Genomic DNA, 18,665 nt, shown 5'->3' with positions numbered 1-18,665 from the left:
GGTCATTATTATGGCCGTTTTTTACCCAGCTTTTCTACCATTTTGGCACCCTTGCACCAACATCTAAAGAAACAACAGTGATAGCAATGGGAAGATTCTCAGAGGAAAGCCTTTAACCAAGTAAAACAGGCCCTACGATCATTAACCTTGTCCATTTCTACCAGGCAAGCAGATCAGTGACATGTGATGCATAACCTAATGACATAGGCTCCATTTTGGGGGGCAATTAAGAATCAACCACATTGCTGTGAGTCTAGAGTCACATGTAGGCCAGACCAGGTAAGGGCAGCAGATTTCCTTCCCTGAAGGACATTAGTGAATTAGCTGAGATTTTACAATAATCGACATGGTTTCATGGTCATGATTACTGAAACTAGTGTTTCCATTCCAGATTTTATTAATTAAATTTAAATTCCAACAGCTACCAAGTTGGGATTTGAACCTGTATCCCCAAAACATTAGCCTGGGCCTCTAAAATACTGTTCCAGTGCTGTTACTACAATGCTGCATTGAATGGGCAAGAATCCCCTAATTGAATGGACAGGAACATGACAGACGGAATATAGTTTGGAAAAATGTGAAGTTATTCACTTTGGTAGGAAAAACAGAAATGAGGAGCATTTCTTAAAAGCTGAGAGATTGGAAAGTGTTGATAAAGAACAAAGAACAACCCAGCACGGGAAACAGGCCCTTCGGCCCAACGAGCCCGCGCCACCGCATCACCCTACACCTATTCTACCCTGCATGTCTACGAATGGGACCCTACTCAGTCAGATTCAAGGAAGAAATAGTGTCAATTTGGTGGAAACCGATTAGCCTAAGAGCACATCTTTGGGGTGTGGGAGGAAACCGGAGCGCCCGGAGGAAACCCACGCAACCACAGGGAGATTGCGCAAACTCCCACAGACACAGGCCCAAATCCATGTATCTGCACAGCTAGCAGTGCTAGTCACTGAGCTGTTGTGGAACCCGTCTATCGGTCCAGGATCAAGCACGCACACCGACATGAAGTACTAGGCCACTCCTGGACTTCCAAGAGCAGCCCACGCACGACCCGCCGTGTGCATACCCCTCGCTTGACACGAGGTGGACCTCCACCTGTGGAATAAAGACAAAAAAATATTAATCATACAGCCTGCCCTTCCGGTGTCTCCCAAGGTTTAACCCTATTTAATAGCCCCTACCATATCCCTCCATGTTGATGTCCAAAGGATGACCTTGTTCATTAATTACTGAAAGTTAGCATGCACCAAGAAATTCAGAAGACAAATGATATGTTGGTCTTCGTTTCTCCTGTACTCAATTCCTTTTGAAATAAAGTCTTGCTTCCTCTGTTTTGGTCTCCTTTTCCAGAGAAGAATATATTGGTCACAGGGGGAATGTAATGAAGGTTCACCAGATTGATCCCTGGGATGGCTTGAGTGGCGAAATTAAGGAAGCTGAGCCTGTATTCATTAGAATTCAGGAGAATGAGAGGCGATCTCTTTGAAGAGTACAAAGTTCTTACAGGGTACATATACGAAGGATGTTTCCCTGTCAAGAATCAGGGGACACAGTCTTAGAATAGTAGGTATGCCGTGTATGACTGAGATATGTGTACGGAGGCTCAGTCATTTAGTCTATTCAAGACCAATATCAAGAGATTTCAAGGTATTAAAGATGTCAAGGGATACGGGGAATTGTGGGAAAATTGATGTAGATTATCCATGAACTTGTTGAATGGTGGAACAAACCTGAAGGACTGAATGGTCTACTCCTGTTCCTATTTCCTATAAATGACCACGCATTCAAAGAGACTCCAAGAAAGGACCAGCCCAGGAAGCAGCAAACCTAAAATCCTTCTGGCATATTTTGGTGATTGTCGACTGGCATATTTTTGGCTTGTGAGACCAAACGAACTGTTCCTTTTGCTCTATGTCACTGTTAGAAGGGTGCCCAGATCCAGCTACCTGAAACTTGCTGCTCGGTCTTTTAATTTGCTCCTTCTTTGTTGCCTCAATTAGCTGCTTCCTCCATGGACATTTCCCCTTTTAAGAGGTCTCACAACACCAGGTTAAAGTCCAACAGGTTTATTTCGTAGCACAAGCCACAATGGTGGTTTATTTGGTCACACAATGGCTGTGCTACCAAATAAACCTGGACTTTAACCTGTATCGTGAGACTCCTTACTGTGCTTACCCCAGTCCAACGCCGGCATCTTCACATCTCATTGCTGCACCATGTCCCTGTCTCTTCCGCAACATTTTTTTCTGCTCCCTGTCCCCTATTCCTCTTCCCCTCCACTTCCACTTTTGCACCCTCCAACAATATTCCTTCCCCATCACCCCAACCCTTCTTCCTATCTATTGTCTATTTAGATACAAACTTCCTACCTGTACTGCTTTTTTCTGTCTCACACTTCAGAAAGTGTATTTACAGACCCTAATTGGCTGAGTGATCCCGTGATTCTTTGCACTAGTTCTTATTTTGTAATGGTTTTTAAACATGGGTTTAGGTGCCATTCCTCATTCAATGGATTGGTATATAAAGCACAAACTTAAATGTGTATCTTTTTGGTAGATTTTTCTGCTGATCATTTTGTGCTGAGAAAGGAACCCTGTCCCAATTTGTGTACATTGCATAAAACACATTTCATGTTAAACACAGAATAAAACTCGCTTGACTCCATGTGCCTAAGTTTATCTTTGATAGCGTATCTTCTATGGCAAAAGCATGAATTTGTTTTCCAAATCATTACCTTATTGGTGGATGATTGTCAATTTAAGAAGGAAAATTTGCATGTTTACATAAACATGCCAAATGAAGGATGAGAAGAACCATCAACCCTAACAAACCTATCCTAACCAGACATTGTGCAATCAGGTACATCATTGACCCACATCCTAACCATGCAATCTGCTGGAAGAGGTCAAAGAGAGAGTGCTATTCAGGGAAACTCACTGTGACTTTAAATGACTAGTGAATAGATAGTCTATTGAATAGGGTAATAATTCTATCTGAAATTAATGTTTTTTCATGTATATAGCTAACTTTGTACATATTTTATGTTCATAATTCCTATTCCTATCATTCCTTTGCATCTCAAACAGCCTTCCAATCTGATTAATTGAAATTTACAGCATTTACTTACAGCATGGAAGTAAACCATTTGGCCCATTATGTCTATGCTAGTTGACATTAATCCCACTCCCCAGCTCTTGCTCTGTAGCCTTCTAAGTTACTGCACATCTGGTGCATATAACACTTTAAAAAGTCTTCGATAAAAATTTCTGCCTCTACAAAGCAAACAGTGAGTTCCAGATGCCTACTACCCTCTGGATGAAAACAATTCTGCTCAAATAGCTTCTAAGCCTCTTCCTCTTGCTTTAAATCTGTGTCCCGTGGTAATAGGCCCCTAAAGCACAGGGACCCACAGTAGCCCCTACTTAAACAACATTGTGATTTTATAATTTCAGGACAGTGAGAATAAATAAATTCAGCAGTACTAAACTCCTGAGTCCAGACCATTAGGCTCGGGTTTTCAACACTAGGACTGGTTCAGTGAAAACTGCTGAAATATGTGACCTCCTGGAACAGCTCTTGTTTGAATCTTGTCATCTGATCTTTAATTTCACCTGAAGCATGTGAATAACCAGGACCCCCAGTCTGAGTAAAATCTAAACAAAACTACAAGAAGTGAAAGGAGAAAGTTTGAACTCATTAGATCAGCTAGTCCCAAACTTTAGTATTTGCAGAAGACTATGGCAAATAAGATCAAATAAAGCCATCTTTCAAACTCAGAATAACATTACAGAGATCCCAAGGCATCATTCATCTTTTAAGATAATAGCTGCTATTATTGCAGGAATTTCAATTCCTTCAGTGGATTTGGTATCATTTCGATCGTGATCTTAAGAACATTACTCAATTTTCCTGACTTGCTCTTTATTTCCTACGTGAAAAAGTGCTCTTTTCTTCACCCAGCTTCAGTGACTGTACAAGAGAAAGAGGGATTGTCAATATTGATTTGATATAATTTTCAAGATAAAGATATTTAGACTGTACCAGAAAACATATTCAGCATTTGAGGTAATGGTAAATATGCTCACATTGATGCTCATTTGTCATTAGGTAAACAAATTATGATCCATGAACTGTTGTGCCAAGTGAAGTCTGCACTGTGGTGTGAAGGTGCAAACTGCAAGCATCCTACATTGATTAAGGTCATGCAACAAAAGTATTTGGTGGATTTTACACAAGTAATATTCCAAATTCTTGAAAGTAATAAAACATAATGTTTTATTTAAGGAAATGTAAAACATTTAATAGTAAGCTTGATTTCCTATAATAGAGAACTTAGGTGATTGACAGTTTATTGAAAAGGCTAAAGTAGCATGTTCAGTTATAGTAAATGCTGAGCCAACTTAAGATTGTTGAGATTCCATTTCTAATCTAATGAAAGTACTGTCTTCTTTGATTCTTAAGTTTGTGAACCAACCTGAAACTGCATATTTCACCAAAAATGATCCAGAGACTGATTGTTTTAGTCACCGAAATAGAATGAACACTTTTGAAAGTGTATTAGTGTAAAAGGTTCAGTCAATGTAGTGAGATTAAGTGAATTTTCATTGATTTGTGAGATGCATTTCACTGCCGTTTATTGGTTAGATAATAAATCAACTCTCAGATTTCCTCTAAGAGGAGCAAAAATTTCAATACAACTGTAATATTATTCGGTTCAGTTTAGTAACTGATTCCTCACGATTAGCTGTTCAAGTCTAAGGCACTTGAGTTTACGATTAAAACTGAGTTTCCTATTAATGCAGGAATTGTGTTTTTAACAATGTCTAATGAGCTGTTGCATTACTATTGTCAGTATACTATTTCCAACTGTTCCAGTAATTTCTCTTTGATTGAGGGGTACTGCTGAATATATTTAGTTCAGGGTGCCTGCTGGTGGCTGACACAGTGCTACTGATAAACTTAATTGGTTAAATCCAGATAACCTCAATTTGGCAAACTTATCAGTGTCTGTTTCAAATTTTGGACAGTTTTTTTATATCATCGGTTGAAACACTAACTCAAATAATGTTAATTGATTCCATGTTAAGGTTGTTGTGGTTTTGATTGAAAATGGAATGTGAGCATGATGTCATCAGCAAGAAAAACTTCACAATGGTCATTTCTGTCTTGCTCCTTGTTACATCTGGGTGCACGATATTGTGGTTTAGGCTGTATCTGCTGCATGGTTTATGATGAAGCTAAAAATAACATTTTCTTCAAAAAGATTCCATGGATAGGCAGGAAATACTTTGATTGCACTAGAGTTTATGAGAATGTGGAGTCCAGGTGGTGTTTTCTCCTAGTTTTTATGCAAGGGAAAAAAAAACACATTTTCATCCCATGTGTTCACTCATTTAATTAATAATTCAAAAAATGATATCACTTGCTCTCATTCACTTTGTGTTATAAATTCATTGAGAAACTTACACCTAAATAGGCATGTGATATTTTAGTGGAGCATTATAGGTTTGCCACCTTCTAAAAGTATATTTTAAATGGCGTGGAAAGGATAATGGATGGTTGTAAAAAGGAGTGGTGAGGTCACTAGAGGCCTCAGCCAACTGAAAGCAGGGGTCAAACTTGAAAGTGGGACAGCTTCCATTTCAGGCTTTTAAGGCATAGTTGAAATTACTATGGTATGCAATGCAAATCACATTCCAACAAGCTAATTATGAGAAGAATGCATTCACTTGACTAGGTAGCATGGATGTCAGCACATTGAGGGGCTATCATAACCATTTGCTGTCCTAGGTGCAATTAAAAGAATGGAATTGTTTGCTGCTAAAGGATATTAGCACATCATTAAAGTAATTGGCTTCTTTTTCAACTGTGAATAGCAATATTATAGAAGAAGCTATAACAAACACTAGAGTATCACCAATTTAATCCTTTAAATTTATAAATGTGTTATCTCAAATTCCCATACACTGTATTAGTTAATAGCACTTGTATTACAATGCACATTCCATGAAATAGATCACACTTCCAGTGCTTTTTTTGTATCTAAGTAAAATCCAGATAATAAATTAACCACTTTAAAAATGATTTAATTTTACTGCATGTAAGGAGACCATTTAGCACAGTTCCAGTTACAACAACCTGCTCTTTGCTAATATCTATGCGTACATACGTTACCCATTAAAAACTGATTATGGATTCTGTATCTACCACTTCTGGACAGAAGCACTTGGGAGTTCAGAAGCATAATCCTTATAAGTGGACAATATAATAACCCAAATTTTGAAATAGAAATAATGGTGGGGTTATCACCTTGTATTATGGAGTAAGTTGAACAGCAGCCTCTGGTGTCTGCACAGTATGCAGTTAAATGTAGAAGTCTGGAAATTGCTCTCCAGTTTGCCCTGCTTCTTGACAAGCTTTGCTGCACCAATACCTCAGAGAGATTTGACATTAAAATACATGAAAGGTACGACACTGCGGTGTGTATCAACTAGTTGCTCACCAAACATAGCAGAAAACAATGTCTGTGAATTTGGGTATAATCGAGTTTTTAACAGCATGGTAAGACTTACTGTAAATAATCTTTTTGGTTGTCATGCGAAATGTGACTCAGTCGGTAGCATTTTCGCTCCGAGCCTCAAGAGCTCACCTCTGTAGCATTCTCTAGCATAGCATTCGTCGACTATCAAACGTCACTATTACACACCATCCTTTCTCCGCAGCCACCTCCTCAGACTTCTATTTCTGCAGGCACCGAGTCTTCCTGTCATCCTATTGTCCTCTTGCCCCATTTGTCATCGTCATCCCCATTCATTGCAGTCACCCTTCTCAAATGTGATCATCTCACCCTCAGCGCTCACCCTCTCAGATCTCTGCTTTTTTCTCATTGCAGAAGAAAACCCAGAACTCCAGGGAGAGGCAGAGAACTGGGAATGGAGCTGCAGCTATGGCCACCCTGATCACAACAAAGGAGAATGCACTTGAGATAAATAGGGTTACAGAAGTACTGGCTGATGATAATGGAGAGGAGGGACTAGCCCAGAGACCTGGTGACTACATTAAATGATACACTATCCCTTGGCATTTAACTGTCAATTACGTTGACATACATACATGTGCTCTTGTGATCTGCACTATATAAAGCTTGTATAGTATCTTATTTCACTTACTTTCAGCCCTAACTCATCCCTTTCATCTCCTACAGGGTTCTTGGCGGGTCTCAATGAACAGGATGAGGAAACCAGCCAAGGAGTCCTCAGAAGCAGATAAGCACTCTGGGGATGCATAGATACATGATTACTGTGCACTATCAACCAATGCAGATACAGACAACTTAGTGGGGCCTGCATTACAGATAGAGTGAGTTCCACATTGCTTGTAAGCAGAAAAGGTGCTGGAGTCAAAAACAACAGCTGAGAGGCCCCATTGGACTGTGCAAGATGCTCCAAGTTCTGCTCAGCTGGGCTTTGTTCCTGAGCCTCAGGCCTTACACCTGATAAAGGAACTGATGGAGGAGCAATTGCAAATCTGAATTCTACAGTCAGCATTTCAATAATACGCACTCTTGCAGAAAGAATGGAGGAAGCCATCTCAATTATGAGTATGAGTGCCATGATATCTCAGGCAGATACACTTAAGATCTTCTCCATGGAGTGAATATCATCTTGGAGAATCAGAAAAGGCAGTTGATAGCGTGGATGCTGGCCCAGACCAATGGCCTGCACACATTGGCTGACAATTTACAGAGGTCTAATAAAGCCACACTGTTATGCTGCCAAGTATCCTCATGCTCTTTGCTAACAGGGAAGTGCAAGTGGTCCCTGAGAGGGAAGATGAAGAAATGGCAAATGACACCTCTCAGCCCTTTGCACCCACCACCCCAACATACATCCCAACAGAGATAGAGCTGCACAAGTTATCTTCTGTCCAATGACTGAATCTGCCTCCTGCACAACATAAGTGGATTAGTCTTTAGCAGGATTCTCATGGGCTCCAAATCCCAGACAACATAACCCATCAGATCGGGAAATTAGCAACCCTACCCAGCTCAGCTGAAGCCACAGTGGTAACATCATGTAAAGGTAATAAAAACGTCTAAGTGGAAAACGTCTTTGTTGCAGAAAGAGATTCGCTTGGGTGCTTGTAACGATGTTAAAGTTTCAATATTGCTCTTTCAATGAAAGCATAAGATGATGTGAACTTTCCATTCTTATAACCTCTACTTCTCCCCGCCACCTCCCCCCGCCCCGACTCCGTTCACTGCAGTCACTTTTATACCTGTGAATTGAATGATCAAATTTTGAGGAAGTAAGTGTGTGACACTGATGCTTGACTGGTTTCCTGTAGGGTCAGATTGACACATGGGGGGGCTGGATTCTTCCAGCACAGCAGGTCAGGAAACTCAAGCGGAAGCCGTTTAGCGAGATCCCCGCTGGGCGCCACGGCCTCCATGAGTCTCCAACAGCCAGATTTTTGGTGCCATCAACTCTGCAGCGAGCTGCATTTTTTAAATTGTCATTTAAATATATTTTACATTTAATTAGCAGGCCTAGGACTGAAGTCTCCAGGCCCTCTAGCCTCCTCCCCCCAATCCCGGTCAGGAGTTTTCATACTAGTAAGGTTTACAAATCTTCCCACTTGCCAGGAGCTGGGGGCCTGATCCCACTGGAGTGAGGGGGGACCACCAAGGCCCCCTAGAGGGTAAGTGGGTGCCCTCTGGGAATTGCCAGCTTGCCAGTGCCAATCTGGCCCCCAGCACTGCCCGTGGGACAAAGTAGCAATGCCCAGGGGGTACCTTGGCACAGGGCATTAGGCAGTGTCAAAGGGGTGGGGCTTAATGGGTGTGAGGCCTAACAGGGGCAGAGCCTTTGGAGGGAGAGCGGTGTGGAGGGGGAGGTTCCACTGCCGCTCCGCAGAGGGATCATGAACAGTGGGAGGAAGACCAGTGTTCAGGGTTGGCCATTGGGGTGGGGGGGGGAAGGGGCACGAGTCAGCCTGCTGGATGAGTCGGGGTTGGGGGTACATCCAGAAATTGGGACTGTGGAGTGGGGGAGGGATTGGGGGAGCAGGATCAGGAATTCGAGATGGGCTGGGGTGGATGGGGATAGTCGAGGTTGACCCAGACATGTTGAGGAGGGCCAGCGATCAGCCTTGGCGGGGGAGGTTGGAGGGGCCAGAAATGTGGGGTCACGGGGTTGGCCAGCCATCTGGAGGCTGGCAGTGCAGAGTCATTGCACATGTACCAATCTCAGTACTGACAGAGCGGCACCTGCTCAATGCTATGCTGCCGGCCTCTCCAGTGGCAATAAGATCCACCCAAAGATTTTTATTGTGATTCACACTGAGGCAGTCTGCAATGCACAGAATATGAGAGATTCATTTTGAATATCCCACTGAAAAAGCCAGCGGGATTTACTCCAGTTTTCACGCAAATTTAGAATTTTTTGGGAGAACTGCCCCCATGATTTTTAATGGAATGCTTGGATTGCTGCAGGCACATTTTTCAAATGAATTGTGTCTGGATGAGTCTGTTGCAGGGATTTGCTGCAGGCACCGATAATATATCCGGCTCCCTGGAGGAGGATGCTGGGCACTCCACCTTCTTCACACCAGTTCTCCTGCAGTGCCATGTTGTGAAAGGTACAGTGGACCACACAATTCTGGAACTTCGGGCAGGACATGTTGAAAGGTACCTCCAGTTCTATCAGGGCCCTGGAATCTCATCTTTAGCAAGCTAATGGGTTTCTCTATTGCTGCCTTGGCGATGTGATGACTCCTGTTATACCTCTCCTTTGTCTCTGTAGTGGGGTTCCCCACTGGAGTCAGCAGCCAGTTCTTCAGTTGGTAGACTTTGTCTTCCAGGAGTGAATAATTGAGGCTCTTTGTTGGTGAGACCATCTGCGACATGCAAGAATGCTGAAGGATGAAAAAGTAATTGCAGCTTCCTGGATGCTTGGTGCAGACAGACCTGATGACCTGGTGGTAGACCCAGTACACCCACAGCACATAGAGGGAGTCAAAGCCCTTCCAATCAATGAAGATGCTTAGCTGACCTGATTGCACCTTGACTGCCACATGAGCACAATCAATCAACTCCTGGACTTGTGGAAATCCAGGTGCAAAGGCAACAGCTATCTGAGTTTGAGATGCCTTATCCGTGACAGGGTGGATATAGTTTGTGGCCTTGTCTGATGACCTGTGTGATGTAGTTGTGGGTAGTAAGTGTGAAAACCTACAGATATCACCAACAGATCCCTGGAAGGAGCTGAATGCAAAGAGATTGAGAGCTGTGGTGAGCTTGATGGCCACTGGCCTGGTCAGCTGGTTCTCTTGGGTAAGTCTGCAAATGTCTGACATGAGATTCTGAGAACCCTGTGTCTCGCTTGTTCCATATGTGGCGGCTGACCCTTGGACTATAGATTCTGTGCTGGGTGTTTCATCTTCTATGAGGTGTAGCTCTGAGTTCATTCCCTCTGTCTTGAGGAATTGCATGAGACTATGGCGAAGGTAGGTGCTGCTGCTGACATTTCTGTTCCTGTTACTGTACTTGCCCTTTTTGATTTAGATGATTCTACTGTTCTCTTCAGAGGTCCAAGTACTGTAAGCATAGCTAGCTCCCAGTTGCAAGAAATCTCAAAGACAAAAAATTGAGATTTAGCTACTCCATGGCTATAGAAAAATGTTGCAATTCCTAAAGAAATCATTAATTCAGGCAGATGAAACTATTCCTGCAAGTGTAAGCCTGTAGTTTGCTGATTTCAGCCTTTGTACTGTTGCTAACAGTGATATTCCACAATGACTTCCTGCTGTGCACTCACTTTCACCAACCTGGTGAGAAATAGAGACGTAATGGTGTTTGTGTGCTGGCATTTAATGCAGGGTGAATACAAACTTAATTGCATCTTTGCATTTGTTAATGAGTTTCCTGACAATTGGATAGGGTTTCCCAGCTTGTCTCAAAAACCACCTTGGTGAAAGCCGGAAGAGGCTGCAATTATACTGGGATCTTGATCTGACCTTATCTTTTGGAGGATATTTAGCTCCCTGCATGAACCTAAACCCACCTCCCTTATGTAGGAAAATTCTCCACTGTATGTTGATCTGACTGGCTGAAAAGACATGATTTTCCCATCCCACTGCACTAGTTTTTTTAGCACAGCCGGGAGAATCTCATGGTGGGAGATGCATGGGATTTGTGCATGCGTTCCTGCCCCGAAAGTGTCTTCCAGGGCTGGAAACCAATGGGGAGGTATTGTACTTACTTAAATATTTTACTTATTTAACTATATTTTAAATGTGATTTGCGGGCCTGGGACTAAAATCTCCAAGCCCATTAGCCTCTGCCCCCAACTCCCTCCCCCCCCACCCCCCAACTGCAGAGTTGTTCACTCCAGTGGGGTTTCGAGTAGCTCCTCACTAAGAGGAGCTAGGGGCCTGACCTCACTGGAGTGAAGGGGGGCAATCAGGACCCCGTAGAGGGTTGGGCGTTGGGGGGGGTGCCCCCTGGACATGGGAACCTGGCAGTGCCCGTCTATGCCCTCTGACACTGCCCATAGGCAAAATGTAAATGCCCATTGGGCACAGGGTAGTGCCAAGGGAGTGCAGCATATGGGGGTGTGGCCTGGGGGAGGGGTGTTGCTGATGAGACGGGGCCTAGGGGGCAATTGGTGGCAGATTCCATTGCCACTCTGCATTTGAATTGTGGGGGAAGGAGGGAGACCAGTGATCGGGACAGGCTGGGAGGGGTCGGGCTTGGGGCTGGGTTGCTGGAGATTGTAGCAGGCCAGGATGGTGCAGGGGTTGGTGTTGGGCCTGGGAATGGTTGGGAGGCCAGCGATTGGGCCATAGGGGGCAGGGCGGAGAACCGGCCTGTGGGGTCGCAGAGCTGGCCAACAATCAGAAGACCGTCAGTGTGGGGCATGTTCCAATCCCGGCACTGACAGATCGGTGCACGCGCAGTGGTCCGCTCAGCTGACTGATTTCAGCCTCTCCAGCAGAAATAGGCTGCACCCCCTGAAATTTAATGATATTCAGGCTGGTGACCTCTCTAGTGCATAGAGTGTGGGAGATTCTTCTCTGAACTCTCACTGAGAAAAACAGCATGACCTACTCCAGTTTTTATGTGAAATCGACACTTAGAATTTTTTTGGGAGAATTCCAGCTGTGCTGTTTCATACCCTGCGCATGTTCGTCACAGATCTTTGATACAAGGTGAATGCTGAAAAAGAATCTCTAAATATAATAGGTTGTATCTTCTGCAGAGTGAGGTGGGGAATAGTTTTTGGGTTGGGGGTATTGTTGTGGGGTCAGGTGGTTAGTCATGGTGATGTTGAGGGTTCAGGAGGTTATTTGGGGGTGTGAAGGGTAGTGTTAGATAGGGAGCGATTGGAGGGAGTTTGGGTGGTTGGAAGGTTAGTCATGGAGTCAGAGGGTTAGTCAGGGGCTGTTGGGAGTCGGGAGATCGTCGGATGCAGTTGGGTGGTTGTAGGGTGCAGGGGGTAGTTGGGGGCCAGTGGTCAGGAGGGTGTTGACACTTGTGGGGTTAGGGGGAAGTTGAAGTGTCAGGCCATGGTTGTCGGAATAGAGGGTTGAGAGGAATGTTGGAGGATAATTGGAGGCTGCAGAGGGTTGGGTGATCAAAAGGGGTCAGATGACCCTGCTCCCTCAGCCATTTGCCTCCTCTGTCCTGACTTGTCAAAGTGCTGGTGCATTTAAACTTCTCAGTTTATGACAGATAATTTCATATCCCCTTATCACCCTGCCTTGCACTGAAGGCCTCCAGAAACAGTTGTGCTCCACATTTGTAAAGAGGCCTGGTTGAGAAGTTTGGGCAAGAAATGTGGAGCTCCAGATTAAAGTCAGGGAGTGTTTGGTCATGTAGTGATGGAAGTCAGGGGTGGGATTATAGTAAATGGGGAGGGAGGTGGCGTGGGTGGTTGGGAGGGCAGTGGGCAGTCAGGTGGTCAGCAGTAGGGGGTTAGTCATGGGGAAATTCAGGGAGGTGCAGTAGAGGGGATCATTAGTTATCAAGGAGTTAGAATTGGTCTGAATCCTTTTAACTTTTTCCTGGGTAGCTATTCTGCTAAGTAAGTCAGAATCATTCGAAGTCATCTATATGGTTCCGGACTCAGCAATTGTCCACTGGAAGTTGAAAAATCCCGGGCAATTTCCTTGTAGGCCTTACATGGGTACTTCCAAGGGGTCCCCAATGCATCTTCTGAGGTACTTCCAGAGTACATTCCTCATGGAACAAAAGATCTGGACTAATAAGCTGTCGCTCAAAAACCTGCAAGATTTGTGGGCATTTGTGGGATGTGTCGGTGTAATGAACAGTGAGTGATATTCCTTTGCTGCTAACCACAAAATCCATACCAATAAATGTATTAAAAAAATGATATGGTAAGTTTTATAAGTAGCAACATTGATTACAAATTGATTAAAACTGTAATGCTAAAACCTATTCAAATTATTAAATACGCCACAGTTGCCATAGCGTGCCCAGTTTTGGACATCAAACGTAAAGAATGGTATTAATGAAGGTGAGAGTACAGAAGAGATTTATTGAGGTGTTACAAGCAATGGGGCTTAATCATGGAATACTTAGAGTAAAGCAAGTGGCTATTTGCTTGTAGCATCCATGCTAGCTCTCTGTGGAGGAACTCCTTGAGTCCCACACCTCTGTCTGCAATAGCCCTGCAGATTCTTTTCCCTTCAGGTAATTATCCAATTCTCACTATCCAGATGGCATAAATTTAAGATCAAAACCAATGGAATGAATGGAGAGGTTAGGAGATTTACTTTTTGTAGAGTTCTTAGGACATAAATGCTTTACAAAATGTAACGACTGACATAGAAGCTATTTAAAGGGGAAGTGGATAAATGTATGATAAAGAAAAATAAGAATGTGGAAGAAAGCAAGGGAAGTTAAATGTAAGCGATGGAAATGTGATGAGCTGAATTCTGGACAGTAAATGTTTTTGCTTTCTACTGTTGGCGCATGCTGCCTATTTTTTCCTTCAAATTTATCTGGGCTAGTTCCCTTGTTATTTTATTGGAAGTAGGTATTTTCTGTCAAATACTTTCAACTTTGACTCCTCTTGATTTAAGATTTTATATCGAGTCTTATTACGTTGTGATACTGTTTCTTATTTCCTTACCCTGAAATATAAATTCACCCCTTTTAATTTCTATTTTAGTCTCCATACTTCCTTGTTGGACTAAAAACATACTGATGGGCATGCCATTTAGCCTCTCATTTTATGCAACACTTAGAATACTCTACATCACCTCAGTCTATTTTTGGATATATAAAGTTACCCAATATTATGATCCTGTTACTTTTGCACTATACCTCTATGCTGGCAGCATATCTGTTTCTCAAACTCCATTCCAATGTTGAGCAGTTGAGTCCCCTCATACAGTAAGACTTTGCCTTATGTTCCTTAATGCTAACCAATTGGATTTAGTTTTTGCATCCTGATATCATCCTCCTCTTGAAATGGATCTCTTGAAATTTGGCATCAAACAACTGGTTTGCAGAGGTTCCAGTAATATTGTGCAGGTAACCCAATTGCCCTGGATCAAAGGAAGGCAATCCTCTTCTCCACCAGAGGGTCGAAACCCATCCGTGCAATCAACGAGTAGATGCGTTCAGTTGCATACGGAAACTTCCCACTACCATTAATTAAAAACATCATCATGGGAATTAGGCGTGAAGTGCTTTTTCCTTTCTTTTGTTCTTGTAGTGCAGATACTGTTTTGTTGGAGGAACTCTCACAAGTTCACCAACTTGGCAGTGATGCTGGACCTGTGCAAGGAGTGGACTGGATTTTAAAGGCCTTTGAGCCAAAAACTTGTTCTGTTATGGGGGTGATTAATGCCCTTATGAGGGCTTCTTAACCCTCTTGAGTTGTAGCATGAATGGAGTTGGAGCAAAGAAGGAGGGCTGCCAACAGGAGGCCGTGTCCAGTTAGGTCTTCAGAAAATACTTCTCCTACCTCTATCTCAGCCAGTAGCAGTGTCTGCAGAAGATGCTGTACACTAAGGAAACAGTTATTGAATGTGCCACTTCCTCTAACCAGACCTGCACCTACATGGTGATGATGGTGTTGTCAGTGGCCTTCACTGTTGCCCTCAATTCTGACACCTTAGGATTCTTCAGTCTGGAGCTAACGTTTCTCAGTTTGCCATACATCATTACATCAGCTGGGTAATCAAGCCCTGTATGCAAGGAAAAGGGACACCATTGCCTTCTGTCTAAGTGGAGAATAGCAGGAAAAGCAACATATAGCTTTGCCAGGGTAGTCACTTTGCAATGGCACAGGGAGCCACTCGACTCAGAATGCTCTGCGGATGCCACGTATCAATGGAGAGAGCCATTGGAACCATAAGACCAAAAGACACTGGGGGCAGAATTAAGCCACGTAACCCATCGAGTCTGCTCTGCCATTTAATCATGGCTGATATTTTTCTCATACCCATTCTTTTTCGCCATTATTATCCCCTTATTAATCAAGAATCTATTTATCTCTGTCTTAAAGACAGTCAATGACCCACTTCCACAGACTTCTGCAGCAAAGAGTTCGACAGATTCACCACTCTCTGGCTGAAGAAATTCCTTCTCATCTCTGTTCTAAAGGATTGCCCCTTTTGCTTGATGTTGTGCCCTCTGGTTCTAGTTTTTCATTTGAGTGGAAACATCCTCTCCACGTCCACCCTATCCAGGCTTCGCAATATCCTGTAAGTTTCAATGAGATCCCCCCTCATCCTTCTAAACTCCAACAAGCACAGACCCAGAGTCCTCAAACGTTCTACATACGACAAGCTCTTCATTCCAGGGATCATTCTTGTGAACCTGCTCTGGACCTTCTCCAAGTCCAGCACATCCTTAGATATGGGGCCCAAAACTGCTCACATTACTCCAAAAGGGTTGTGACCAGAGCCTTATACAGCCTCAGAAGTACATTCCTGCTAGCCCTCTCAACATTGTATTTGCCTTCTTAATTGCCGACTGAACCTGCATGTTAACCTTAAGAGAACCTTGAAACAATGACTTCCAAGTCACATTGTGTTTTGATTTCCTAAGCGTTTTCCCATTTAGAAAATAGTTTATGCCTCCATTCCTCCTTCCAAAGTGCAAAACCTCACACTTTTCCACTGTATTCCGTTGCCATTTCTTCATCCAGTCTTCTAACCTGTCCAAGTTCTTCTGCAGCCCCCCTACTTCCTCAATACTGCCTGTCCCTCTCCATATCTTTGTGTTATCTGCAAACTTAGCAATAGTGTCTCCAATTCCTTCCTCCAAATAGTTAATGTATATTGTGAAAAGTTGTGGTCCTAGCACAGACCCCTGAAGCATGCCACTACTGCAGGGTGCAGAGGAGGTTTACCAGGATGTTGCCTGGCATGGAGGGGCTGGGTTACAAGGAAAGGTTGGAGAAACTGGGACTATTCTCCTTGGAAAGACGGAGATTGAGGGGGGACATGATAGAGGTATATAAGATACTGAAGGGAATAGATAGAGTTAATAGTGAGAGACTGCTCCCTAGACAGGGTACAAACACGAGAGGTCATGATTTAAGGGCGAGGGGGGGAGAGGTATAATTTGGAAGTGAGAGGAAGGTTCTTTACGCAGAGAGTTGTGGGGGTATGGAACGCACTACCGAGTAGGGTGGTGGAGGCAGGAACGTTAGACTCGTTTAAGGTTCAGTTAGATAGACACGAGTGAAACAAGGACGGAGGGTTATGGTAGGGGCTATTAAATAAGGTTAGAACCTCGGGAGACACCGGAAAAGCAGGCTTGTAAGATTAACGTTTTTGTCTTTTTATTCCGCAGGAGGAGGTCCACCTCGTGTCAAACGAGGGGCATGCACACGGTGGGTCGTGCGTGGGCTGCTCTTGGAAGTTCCGGGAGTGGCCTAGTACTTTGTGTCGGTGTGTGTGCTTGATCCTGGACCGGTAGACGGGCGCCGCAACAGCTCGGTGACTAGCACTGCTAGCTGTGCAGATACATGGATTTGGGCCTGTGTCTGTGGGAGTTTGCGCATTCTCCCTGTGGTTGCGTGGGTTTCCTCTGGGCGCTCCGGTTTCCTCCCACACCCCAAAGATCTGCTCTTAGGCTGATTGGTTTTACCAAATTGACACTATTCTCCCCTGAATCTGGCTAAGTTAGGGGTTCCATTCGTAGACATGCAGGGTAGAATAGGTGTAGGGTGATGCGGCGGCGCGGGCTCATTGGGCCAAAGGGCCTGTTTCCCGTGCTGGGTTGTTCTTTGTTCTTTGTTCTTTGTACTCACTGGCTGCCATCCTGATAAAGACCCCTTTAACCCCACTCTCTGCCTTCTGCCAGTCAGACAATCCTTTATCCATGCCAGAATCTTATCCTTAACACCATGGACACTTAACTTATTTAACAGTCTCTTATGCGACACCTTGTCAAAGGTCTTCTGGAAATCTAAGAACTATTCTGGAACCATAGAGAATTTCATTCTCTTAACGTGCAGCTGCTTTGTGGTCACGCACAGAGCATCATGTTAATCACTGCCAGCAATCCTGACAGCAGCCGCAATGTTATTCCTCTGTGCCATTTAGCCATTTCCACAATGTTTGAACAACTATGATAAATCTGAGCATGGCTGCATGACGACGAGGGCTATTGGCCCCACCCATCGCTCATGACTTTTTGGTACCATTTAATCACATATAGGCAATGCTCATATAATGCAAGTCATGTTGAGATCCGAAACCTTAGGAGGCAAAAAATTGGAGTTCTCAAACAACAGCTCGATTGCCTTGACTACTTGGAGAGCTCCACAACATTTGGAGGAGCACGTCTTCAAATTGATGATCTTTGTATGCTACACAACATAGCTAGGTCTTCAGTGAGCACCTTGGGAGCAGGAAGTTAGAAGGCATCCAGACCCCTTTGTTCTGGTCAGATTGTCCGTGAATAGATGGTCAGATTTTAGTTCACTGGAAAATATCACTGTTGCTCCATAGTTCCCCAGCTTTCCAAACCTCTCCTATAGACCAGTAGGACACTGTCACTACAACAGGCTTGTCCAACCTGGGGGCTGCGTTGTAGCCTGCGAAGTCCCTCTATGAAGCCTCCTATGCCATTGTTGAAAATGCTGTTAAGACGTCTCAGTGAGGCTTAAGATCTTTGCAAGGGGTTGCTCCTCGAATCACAGTGAATGATAGTAAGTGTACCACTAGCAAATATAAACATAGTGTACCATCTCTGAACTGTCTGGCTATGGGGCAACAGCAAAGGTAATGGAGGAATTGCAGAAGGGAGGGTCTGAGTGCTGCCACCCTGAGGATATGCAGCAACATCTGGACATTCAGGCTTTGGCTGATAGGTGGTATAGTGCATTGGAAAGGGTGCAGAGGAGGTTTCCCAGGATGTTGCCTGGTATGGTGGAAAGGTCTTATGGGGAAAGGCTGAGGGACTTGAGGTTATTTTCATTAGAGAGAAGAAGGTTAAGAGGTGACCTAATTGAGGCATACAAGATAATCAGAGGGTTAGATAGGGTGGACAGTGGGAGCATTTTTCCTCGGACGGTGATGGCTAACACGAGGGGATATAGCTTTAAATTGAGGGGTGGTAATTATAGGACGGATATCAGAGGTAGGTTCTTTACTCAGAGGGTAGTAAGGGTGTG

At 43.9% G+C, this 18,665-nt stretch overlaps 1 long non-coding RNA gene across 1 annotated transcript in view; it reads left to right on the top strand.

Moving 5' to 3' along the window:
- Positions 1–6,929: 6,929 nt before the first annotated feature.
- The window catches only part of LOC145342557 (uncharacterized), a 47,280-nt gene continuing 35,544 nt past the window's right edge, over positions 6,930–18,665 (top strand). Inside the window, exons 1-2 of the long non-coding RNA XR_013886564.1 lie at positions 6,930–7,052; positions 7,208–8,084. This is a non-coding gene — a long non-coding RNA (uncharacterized LOC145342557). The remainder of the gene's footprint in view (positions 7,053–7,207; positions 8,085–18,665) is intronic.

This window comes from Carcharhinus amblyrhynchos, chromosome 4 (assembly GCF_965287045.1).
Source record: "Carcharhinus amblyrhynchos chromosome 4, sCarAmb.v2.hapA, whole genome shotgun sequence".
Lineage (NCBI taxonomy): Eukaryota > Metazoa > Chordata > Chondrichthyes > Carcharhiniformes > Carcharhinidae > Carcharhinus > Carcharhinus amblyrhynchos.
The sequence above is the reverse complement of the archived record's forward strand: the minus strand, read 5'-3'. Positions and strand labels throughout refer to the sequence as shown.